The following is a 10,574-nucleotide window of genomic DNA, read 5'->3' on the forward strand; positions in this document are numbered from 1 at the left end:
TATTTTCTTATATGTTCCCTAAAGCCTCTTGGAAATACATAACATGTACCCTCCTTTTGTTTGACTATAGCCACAACATACTGCAAACCAGGCATGACGATTACTAATTAGTGTATGATTATATAGGCATCAGATTTAAAGGATAATTTTCTTCCTGGTGAACAAGATAGGCATGGATATAAAACACTTGCAAACTTGGCTCAAGTTAAGAACATGTTTATTTATTTTTTATTTATACAAAAAGAGTTAGGACCAAAGAATTTGTTTTGAAATATCAACTCAACTCTTAACAAAACAAATAATGTATGTGCTTCTAAAATGAATAAATTTATAGCAAGAAAGACATAAAACCATTATGCTATTTTCAGTCTTCTTCCTATGTGGCTCTCACAACTCAAAATAGATAGCAGCAAATAAAAATTTAGTCTTTTGCTCACACCTAGACCTAAATTACCATTATTTGCTTATTTGAAAGTATTTGTTTATTTTTGAGACAGGGTCTCATGTAGCCCAGGCTGACTCCTAACTCCCTATGTAGCTGAGAATGACCTTGACGTTCGTGTTTAGGCTGTTTGGAGTGGATCAAACGTTTCCTGCAAAAGAGAAGCAGTCTGCCACCTGAACTACATCTTCAACCACATGGATAAAATTTTTCATGCAAATAGAAAAATAGAAGACAATAAAGACAATGAAGTCACATTCAAAATAATACATTTAGAAGACTGCAAATTCACTAATGGAAATTAGTAAGGGATCATTCAAAAGTTAAATAAATGACGGTATTATTTAATTTTATCTTAATGATTAATTAACTGATGGATAGCCTTTCCACTTTTCCTTCTTTTGTAGACCTTCAAAATAGAGATTTCCTATTTTTCTTCATTTTTATCTTGAGATATTTGACAGTTGTTTTATGTCTATAATACAAATTTTTAATGTATAAAAATTTAAATTAGCTTTAAACCTCTTTCTTTCTTTCTTCCTTCCTTCCTTCCTTCCTTCCTTCCTTCCTTTCTTTCTTTTTTTTTTTTTTTTTTGAGACAGGGTTTCTCTGTGTAGTTTTGGTGCCTGTCCTGGATCTCGCTCTGTAGATCAGGCTGGCCTCAAACTCACAGAGATCCACCTGCCCCTGCCTCCTGAGTCCTGGGATTAAAGGTGTGTTGCCACCACTGCCTGGCTTAATCCTCTTTCTTCTATAGTGTTTTATAATTAAGGGGAAAAACAATCTAACTTGCAAAATCGGGGCGGGGGCAGCAGGACAATGGTGACAGAGCAAACATTACCCTTTCCACTGTGAATCCTGGGTGTTCAACAAACATTCTTCCTGCCTCTTTCTCCTCTGAACTGAGAAGCTCCTCTTTTCTCACTCCCTACCGGTGAAGAAACTTACCATCACATTTCTGATCTTCATGGGACAGGGAAGGGCTCTTCTGGCTCTATCAGACCTCCTCCAGCCTGGTCAACACAGACATACTGGAGAATAAACTTAGCTATTGGTAAGTTACAAACTTGGACAGCAGACAGGTCTCTCTTCCCTTGTTCCTGGGTCCATTGTGCCCCAGGTCTGTGTATAACATTTTTTTTTTCAAATCCCCAGAAGGGTTGTACCATTTCTGGAGATACTGCAGTACCAGATTAATTTGTGGAGTGGATGGAGAAAGCTCCTATTCCAACTCAGACTTCTAAAAATCCGTTTAATATATTGTCCTCAGATAGAGGATGTATCAGATATTAAATGGATAAGAACAGATACTAACTACACTTGATCTTAGCCAAAAGGTCAAGAGGTGATGTAACTTTTTAGTACCACCTTTCTCATCTATCATTTGCACATACACAGCTCTTCTCTGTAGCTTGTTCACCATTAATATATCCATCTTCTTGTATCTTAACTAGAACATATTAAGTACTAGATTCAGGTTCTTCAGGATAGGACACCTTTTGGAATGATGTCTGTAATGTGCCATTTACCTATGCTCCAGACTTCTCTGGATTTTAGTATGTGTCTCTTGTTTGATGTTATTCTTGTTGGTTGTAGTTCCATTTTGTTTATGTTATTACCCTTTGTTTTTCCTGGACAATACTTGATAATCATTCTTATTATATATAGTTTGCATTAAGTTTAGAGCCTTCTTATTTAGACAAAAAAAAGGAAATGTAGTGGTATTTGCTCCACCCATGACCCTGGACTATATGCCCAAAGGAGGTTGACCTTTGATAAGGAGTGGAGGAAGGACACAATCCCTTTTCCTGGATCCTGTCTTTGATGTGGATTTGTTCCTGGTCAGATCAGAGGAAGACTTCTGCTGTCTACTCCGTTCTGTAATTATGAGTATATTTCCTCAATTCATATCTTAATAAATTCTGTTACCCATGTAATAGACTCATGTGGACTGATCTTAATAGAGTTACCAGGAAGATGCCAGGGGTCAGACAGACAGACATGGAGGAAGCATGAAATCAGGACATACAGAATGAAAGAAAGGTAAAAAGCCTGAAGGCAAAACATAGATGAATAGAAACATGTTCAATTAAGGTAAAAGAGGTAGTGAAGCAAGCCTAAGCTAAGGCCAAGCATTCACAATTAAAAATAAGTCTCTGTGTCATTATTTGGGAGCTGGTAGACAGCCTGAAGAAATTTCCAACTACATTGTTTTATGCATATTTGTGGTTATGAACAGTGACTATATTCACTCAATTGTCATCATGGATGATTTAGGTGACTATTCAATATTGAGCACAGGTGGAAATAAAAGAAATTATACATTGTATTTTGCTTTCCTGTTGGGGAGAGAAGTCCTTCACATGAAATAGAAAGAATGTTTGCTTTATGATATTTGGGGTCCACTTCCAACCAAATATAATTTTACTTTTTACTCTTTCCAAATTCTCTGCTTTGTTTAGTTATGGATTTTCATCTTCCTTTGTCCCCTCTTTTTTTGGTGTGTGTGTGTGTGTGTGTGTGTGTGTGTGTGTGTGTGTGTGTGTGTGTTAGGGGTGTGTGCAATGGAAAACCTTGAGTATTGTTGCTCCAGAAACAGACAACTTTTCCTTTTCTTCACAAATAGGGCTTCATACTTTTCTGGAACATGCCAAGTCAGCTAGACAGACTAGTTAGGGAGCCTAGAGATACAAATGTCTCTGGTTCTTCCATACTAAGCTTTTTTCACATAGGTTCTAGGATGGAACTCAGGATCTCTGCTTGCATGGTAGACGCTTTACTCACTGACCTGTCTCGAGCACAGTCATGGTTTTTCTTTAGCTTTCCTGCTTTCTGTTCACTGACTCCTCCCTTCTGATCACTCATTGTAACTGTCTCCTCTTGTCCTTTCCTCTGTCCCTGTATCCCAGAGCTTTGCTCTGACATTCTGTACTGGTTTTCCTGTCTTACTATTCTCCAGTACTGAAAACCTTTATAGTTTGCATAGTTTCCCCAATCCTCAAATAAAATACCTCACTTAATAGATAAGGAAAACTGAAAAAAAAAAAATCAGAGAACTTCCCAGAGTTCACACAGCTGGTGTTAAAATTGGTGCTGAGATTCAGTGTGTCCTGTGATGTGCTTGTGTCTCCACATTGGTTTCAAAACACTTTTTTTTTTTCTGGACTAATTATTCTGTCTGTTGTCATGTATTTCATGAAAAATATATTGGAAACAATTGGATTTGGTTTGGTGATTTCATTTGGAGAAATGAAAGAAGAAAGTGGGATCCCAAAGCCAATAATGAGTTGATTGCAAAACCGCTGGAGTGTTTACTAAAAAAAAAAAAAAAAAAAAAAAAAAAGTCTAAATTTTGCAATATCTAGGGAACAAATGCCATCACTTCCAGCAGAGCCTTCCAACTGTCATCAGCAATTAATTCACCCACTATGGGCTAAAGTGCTTTGTAATGGATCTCTTGGGTGTCCCCTGATTGGGGTTCAGCTATAAAATGTGTTCTAAATGACAGTAGAAGTGGAAGACAAAGGCAGATTCTTTTAATTTTTTTCTACATTAGATTAAAATCATGGTCAGGTTGAATTTGTTTTATTTTTTCACTTTCTTCTCCATTTCATCTGACTGTTAGCAACTCCTATGTAGGCTGGGTTGGAGCTATAAGCAGGAAGAAAAACATTTGTCCTGTCTTTTTGTAAATTTAAGCTCATTTCCTCTTGTCTTTTCTCAGGGGTAAACTTGTATTTCCATTTTAAATACAAGCTCCCAACGGGCATTAACCATGCCATTTTTACTTAACTGCATTTTATTTTCTTCAGTGTGATGCTTCACTCACATAATTGATCTGTGGCTGTAGGAAGAAAATGATGAAACCTGCATTCCAGTCATTGTAAGCTAATATTTTATAGGCTACTGTAATGAAAATTTTGAGCACTGTTATAAATCATATCTGTATATACATAATTTCATGCTTGTGTTGACAGTACTACAAATATATCATGTAACACTAGGCATTTGAATTGAACTCTCCTAATTGGGGTTCGGAGATAATTAGCCAAAGTAGAATAATATTTACCTCTATACTCTTTATAACAGGGGACATTTATAGCCAAGGAATTGATAATACAAACAAAGGCAGGCAGGATAATTCACCACTTTGTGCTTTATTACAGAAGTAGGTTGTACTGTTGGAAATGTTCGGTAATGACCACATACATATTTTAAAACATGAAAAATGTTAGCTTCAGTTTGTATTCCAAAGTCACAGCAATTATAAACATGGGAGCCATTAAAATCTAATTTAAATTATCTCTTGTAATGATACCTACAAATAATTTTATTTTCCTTGTTTCAGTGCAAATTAAATTATTTTTATTAGTTCTATTTTTCCCCATTCCTTCCCTTCTTTCTTCCTTTTAAGTTCTTGCTTTTTTCCTCTTCACTTTCATATAAGGAATTATGAAGTATATATTTTAACACATTAGCTGGTTTCCTTTTCTGAAACTTTGAATTTAATGGTGATGTAGTCCTTTAGTCTTCATGAATGGATTTCCATTGTTTAATTAAGAGAACATAGCTTGACTTATTTCTTTATCTTTGAACAGAGGAGTAATTCACTTTAGCTTCTTGTCATATCAAGTGTAGATATCTTTTCTTCTGATTTAAGGGTCTTTGTTTTCCATGCCATAGAGAGTTAAATATTTGCCCTCCATGATTAACTGAGAACTTAGTAGGTAGGTGACTGGAGCGTTCTGTACCTGGAGAGATGGGTGGTGGATTACACACGTTTTAAATGGATACTGATTTTATTAGATTCATTTGCCTAATTTGAAGAATGCATTTGAGCTGCATAAAATTCTTTAGGATTGCTCATCTTCATAATTTCTACATCTTTTGTATCTATGAATGTTTAATTGATTCTCTGTTGTTCTCCCCCTACCCCATTCCCTTGTTATTGACAACTACATTTGTTTGTTCTCAGTTAAATCTCTGGAGATTAAAACAGCAAGACTTGATCAGTTATCCTTTTCTTGACAAATTATCAGGAATGAGTAGCCTGCCATTTTGGAAAATGCCTATTTTCTTCCTTAGCTACTTCTAGTAGGAATCTAACTGCATTTTAGAGGGAAGTCAGTTTGGCTGTTAAATATGTTTTGTTGACTAATGAGGATTTGGCAGTCTGGGTCACCTACAATATATTTTATGAGTTTGAGTGTGTTTGAAAGGGAACATGTAACTAGTGCTATTATTTCTCTCTTTGTGACTAAAACCCACAATTTTATAATATGTTGTATTTTTATCTACTAAGAAAAAAATGAGTTGCCACAGAGAAGATAATCATGAACAATACAGTGTCTACTTCAATATTACTGAGAGATTAGATTAGGCAAAATTTGGTAACTGAAGAGCACAACCAAAAGTGTTCACTGATATGCACCAATGAAGAGCAAACTCAGGCTTCCAGTGCAATATAGCAAATTCTTTAGATTGTTTAGTCTTTCTCCCTCATACACTGGATTCTATCTTTATGCCACAGGATAATGGTAGGATGAGTATGATGATTAACATACATAGAAATCTGAAATATTTCACAGTGGCAGTCTCTATGGGGCTATAGAGCACAGGCATCAAAACTGAGAAATGCATTCTGACCTAATGCTGTGTCACACACTGCCCATTGGTCAAGGAGGGTGGCTTGCTGCTTTACTTCATTATGCATACAGTGGAGTTGATAATAGTCATGTCTTTTGTTCCCAGATACCACTTGGCCAAGATCTCACAGAACTTGGCTTCTGTGTTCAGGTGGCTTTAATTTGGAATTTGTTCAAATAGCTGAAAGAAGCAAACTGGTACATCTCTCTGGAAAAGAAAGGCTTCTGGGCGCTCCCCTAATAATTTGACTCTTACCCAACACTACCTTTTCTATACCATCCATGGATACTAAAGAATAGATGATGCTGTTTATTTTATATCTCTGTTTACACTTGCTCTTCTCTGTATGACAAAGTTTCTCAACCTCTGGGTCACAACCCCTTTGGGATCAAATGATTCCCAGGAATTGCCTAAGACCAATGGAAAACACAGACATTTACATTATGATTCACAACAGTAGCAAAACTATAGTTATGAAGTAACAAAATGGTGGAGGGAGTCATCACAACATGAAGAATTATATTAAAGTGTTGTAGCATCAAGGTTGAGAATCACTGCTGTAAGGAAACAGTGCATAAATAGTTTTTACAATTATATTTTTTAATTCTCCCTGAGAAGGGGAATTTACAAGGCAGAGAATCATTGGTGGTCTGAGACATGTGTGATTATGATACTTACCTGTGGCAAACAAAAACAACAGGAGAATATTCAAGTTTCATTCTGTTTCTATGCTAAAACACTCTGAACAAAAGCAACTTGGATAAGGAAAGGGTTTATTTCAGTTTGTACTTCCAGGTCACAGTGCATCATTGAAGGAAGTCAAGACATGAACTCAAGTAAGAACTGAAGGAGAAAGCATCTAAAAACTCTGCTTCTAACTTGAAGGTCATTGGCTCATGTTAAGTTGATTTCTTATAATAACCTAGGCCTACTGGCCGAGGGATCTTGCTACCCACAGTGGGGTGGGGCTCTCAAATCTATCAAGACAATGTTTCATAGACACAGACATAGGCCAGTTTGAATTATGCAATTTTTCGATTGAGATCCTTTCTTCCCAGATGTCTCTAGATTGTGGTGTGCTGATAATAAAATCTAACATAGACAGAAAAGGATCCATTTCTTATTCATCATAGTCCAGTTAAGACATCCATTGGACTTTGAGGCACTCCAACTCCAACAGTGATTTCAAAGACATGGTCACTGTGTATCCCAGAACCTTAAGGATGATTTTTACAATGGTAGACCTCTTCTTGCATTATCTCCATCTCAAGACTCTTTCAAAAATATCCCCAGGCTAGGGGCTGGAGGAATGCCTCAGAAGTTACGAGCATTTGCTGCTCTTGCAGACAACCTGGATTTTGTTCCTAGCACCCTTACTAGATGACTCCTAACCACCTGTAACTCTAGTTTCAGGGGATAAAATATCTTCTGATCTCTATGGGTACTGAATATATATGGTGCACATACATATGCACAGGCCCTCACACATACACCTAATATAATTAAATGTAAAAGAAGGTTTCCCAGCTGGGTCCTGTCTTCTCCCATTGAGACCTATTACCTATGGAAGGGAAGTGATTAGCAGAGGAGGAAGTTGCCTGAATGGTTAATGAATCCCCATTGTTTCATACTCAGTCGTTGTCAATCAGTTCTAACAATTAATTCAGTTCTGAAGTCAGATTCCATCTATGGAGATGTGCCTGCTGCTGCCACAGTGTTCTTGTGCCGTTTGCCCTTGCTGCTCTTTTTTGCTCTTTGTGCAATCTCCCTCTGCATCTTATTTCTGCCTTGTTTGAAGATAGCCCTGTCCACCCGAACCATTTTTGAGAAATTGACACTCAATTTGATTGTATATTATCTTATTTATTTAAAATTCTGTGACAAGTACTGCTCAAAGTATAAGGTCATCCAATGCTTGTGACTTATTTAATGTCTTTGGTTCTTTTACTTGACTTTAAGAAAAAGCTTTTAAGGTTGGTCAGATTACTAGTGAAACAAATGTACCTAGTGTTTGTCCTTATTGTTTCTGCTTCAGTTATTTGTAACAGCTTCTTGATAAGAACAGGTCAGATAATAGTGAATTGGACTCTCTATTTGCCTCTGTCCCTGACAAGTGAGAAATTTTATCCTGTGTTCCTTGACTTATATCTTATACTGTGAAATCATTCTGCTTTCATTTAGCACCAATTTTAGTATATTTAACTTATCACCCTAGAAAATCATTTCTTGGGAATGAGTTTTTTTTTCATTATATTGCATTGGTGGTTCATTTGGATTCTATTTAAGGCCTTATTCTATTTTGAAATGGCACATTTATTTTATACCCACTGCTCTACATATTTTCTTATAATAGAAACTATCTGTAGACTCCATTTATATTAATATAAGCACCTGAACATTTGACATTTTTTTTAGTATAGAGAGAAATATTTTTCATACTAAAATATCTTGACTTAGAATAGGATATAACCTTTTTTCCCCTTTTAAATCAACCATAAGTTGAAAATGATTAAGTTGAAAGGATTTTGATTTGTCTAGCCTACTGAACATTAGTTTGGCAGCATACAACCCTGCAAGGGGTGTCTTCTTCCCCCAAGCGCTTGTTTGGCTCACTGGAACCTGTGGCTAAGGGCAACTGCTCAGTCTCAGAAGCTCTATCTGTAGTCTAAGAAAGATCAAAACTCAGAACTCAAGACATGGATCCTATTAACATGTATTGCATTAATCACACACCATTAAGAAGGATCTTATGTCAATCTACCACAGATCAGAAGAGTGTGTGCTGAAAATCTTCATTAGTATAATGGGATTAAAATTACTTATTTCTATGGTTTTTAACTATAATTTGCTTTAACTGCAAATTAATTTTGATTCATCTTATTGTGCTTGGTGTCATTTGATAACAATTGATATGGGAAATTTCTGAGCCCTTTCCAATGTCTTCCCTGAATCTTTAATTCAAGAATTTTTTTAAAGAAAAATTTTCAAGGTGATTCTGAGAAATGGCAACTGCATATAACTTCCTCATAATCTAAGGATTCTGAAGCACTTAGCTCTTCCTTGGACAAGAGGCTGCCATGGCAGGAGATGTTAGGTTTGAATGAGTCTTTAAGCTGAAGAAAATAGCTAGAGAAAGTCAGCTTTAACTCAAAGAGTTTTCTTCTTTTTTTAAATTACTTTTAGCTGACAAGTAAAATGTGTTTATAATTATGGTTCACATTGTGATCTTGTGGTCTATGTATTCATGTGAAGTGGCTAAATCAAGCTATTTAACATACACATTACCTCATGCACTTGTGATTTGTGGTTAGCACACTTAGCAACCACTCTCAGTTGTGTTCAAGCATGCACTGGGTTGTTATCGACTATAGCAACCACACTATCCAAATATATCTTGAATTATTCCTCTGTGCTCGCTGAAAGTTTTTGTCCTGTGTGTGACACTCCCTCAACTCACTTATACCTCATCCCTTTTACTATCTCTTCTATGAGTTCTACTATTTATGAGTTCTGCTATTGTAGATTCTGCCTCAAGTGACAGTTCTGTTTTATAGATCCTGAAAAGGACACAATGCACTGAATCTGAAGATTGAGATCTTCCATTATTGTGTTTGGGATGTTATGGGAAAAAAAAGAGATGAACATTTGTACATCTTTCTTTGCATATTTCTTTAAGGGCTTCACTTGGAGGCTCAGAGTCTACATAAACCCTTGTCCACAGGGAAAGAGATAATTTTAGAAATTCCCTAAATTCAAGGACATGGGATAAAATATAAACAGCAAACAAATAAAACAAAACATAATTAGACAACTGCAGATAGAATTTCTTTTAATGGGATATCTATTTTTTATATAAAAATGAAATTTATAATTTTGTATGTCAGTAGCTGGAAGCCTTCTGACCCACTGAAACATTTGGCAAGATCTCGACATGGTTTTGGTTGTTACAAGCCACTGTGCTACTTCTGCCATTTAGTAGGTTACAAAAGATACTCCTAAACATTCTATGATGTAGAGTGGCCTTCATGATGAGGAGTCAGCCAACTATGTAGTCAATAATGCCAAGGTTGAGAAGCTCTGTGCTGGATATAAAGACGGAATTCTTACAATTTGGAGAAGAATCAGAGTGGCCTAAGAACCTTCATCTGTAGGACTATGTCTTAGTTATTTTTTTTATTGCTGTTGAGGCACCATGACCTAGAAAACTTATAAAAGAAAGTATTTACAAGTTCACAGTTCCAAAGAGTTAGAGTGAATGAGCATTGCAACAGGAATCATGACAGCAGGCAGGCAAGCATGGGAGTCAGAGAGAGTAAACTGTGAATGGCATGGGCCTTTGAAACCTCAAAACCACCCACAGTGACACACCTCCTCCGACAAGGCCACACCTCCTAATCCTTCCTAAACAGTTCCATCAAATGGGAACCAAGTGTTTGATGGAGCTCATTCTTATTCAAATCACCACAGACCAGATGCCACAAGAAAG

General features: G+C 36.4%; 1 non-coding gene across 1 annotated transcript; it reads right to left on the reverse strand.

The window, feature by feature from the left end:
• Nucleotides 1-1,597: 1,597 nt before the first annotated feature.
• LOC114695131 lies at nt 1,598-1,792 on the reverse strand. Its single transcript, XR_003734812.1, has one exon. It is a non-coding gene; the product is annotated as a U2 spliceosomal RNA (small nuclear RNA).
• Nucleotides 1,793-10,574: the final 8,782 nt, after the last annotated feature.

This window comes from Peromyscus leucopus, chromosome 16_21 (genome assembly GCF_004664715.2).
Source record: "Peromyscus leucopus breed LL Stock chromosome 16_21, UCI_PerLeu_2.1, whole genome shotgun sequence".
Taxonomy (NCBI): domain Eukaryota; kingdom Metazoa; phylum Chordata; class Mammalia; order Rodentia; family Cricetidae; genus Peromyscus; species Peromyscus leucopus.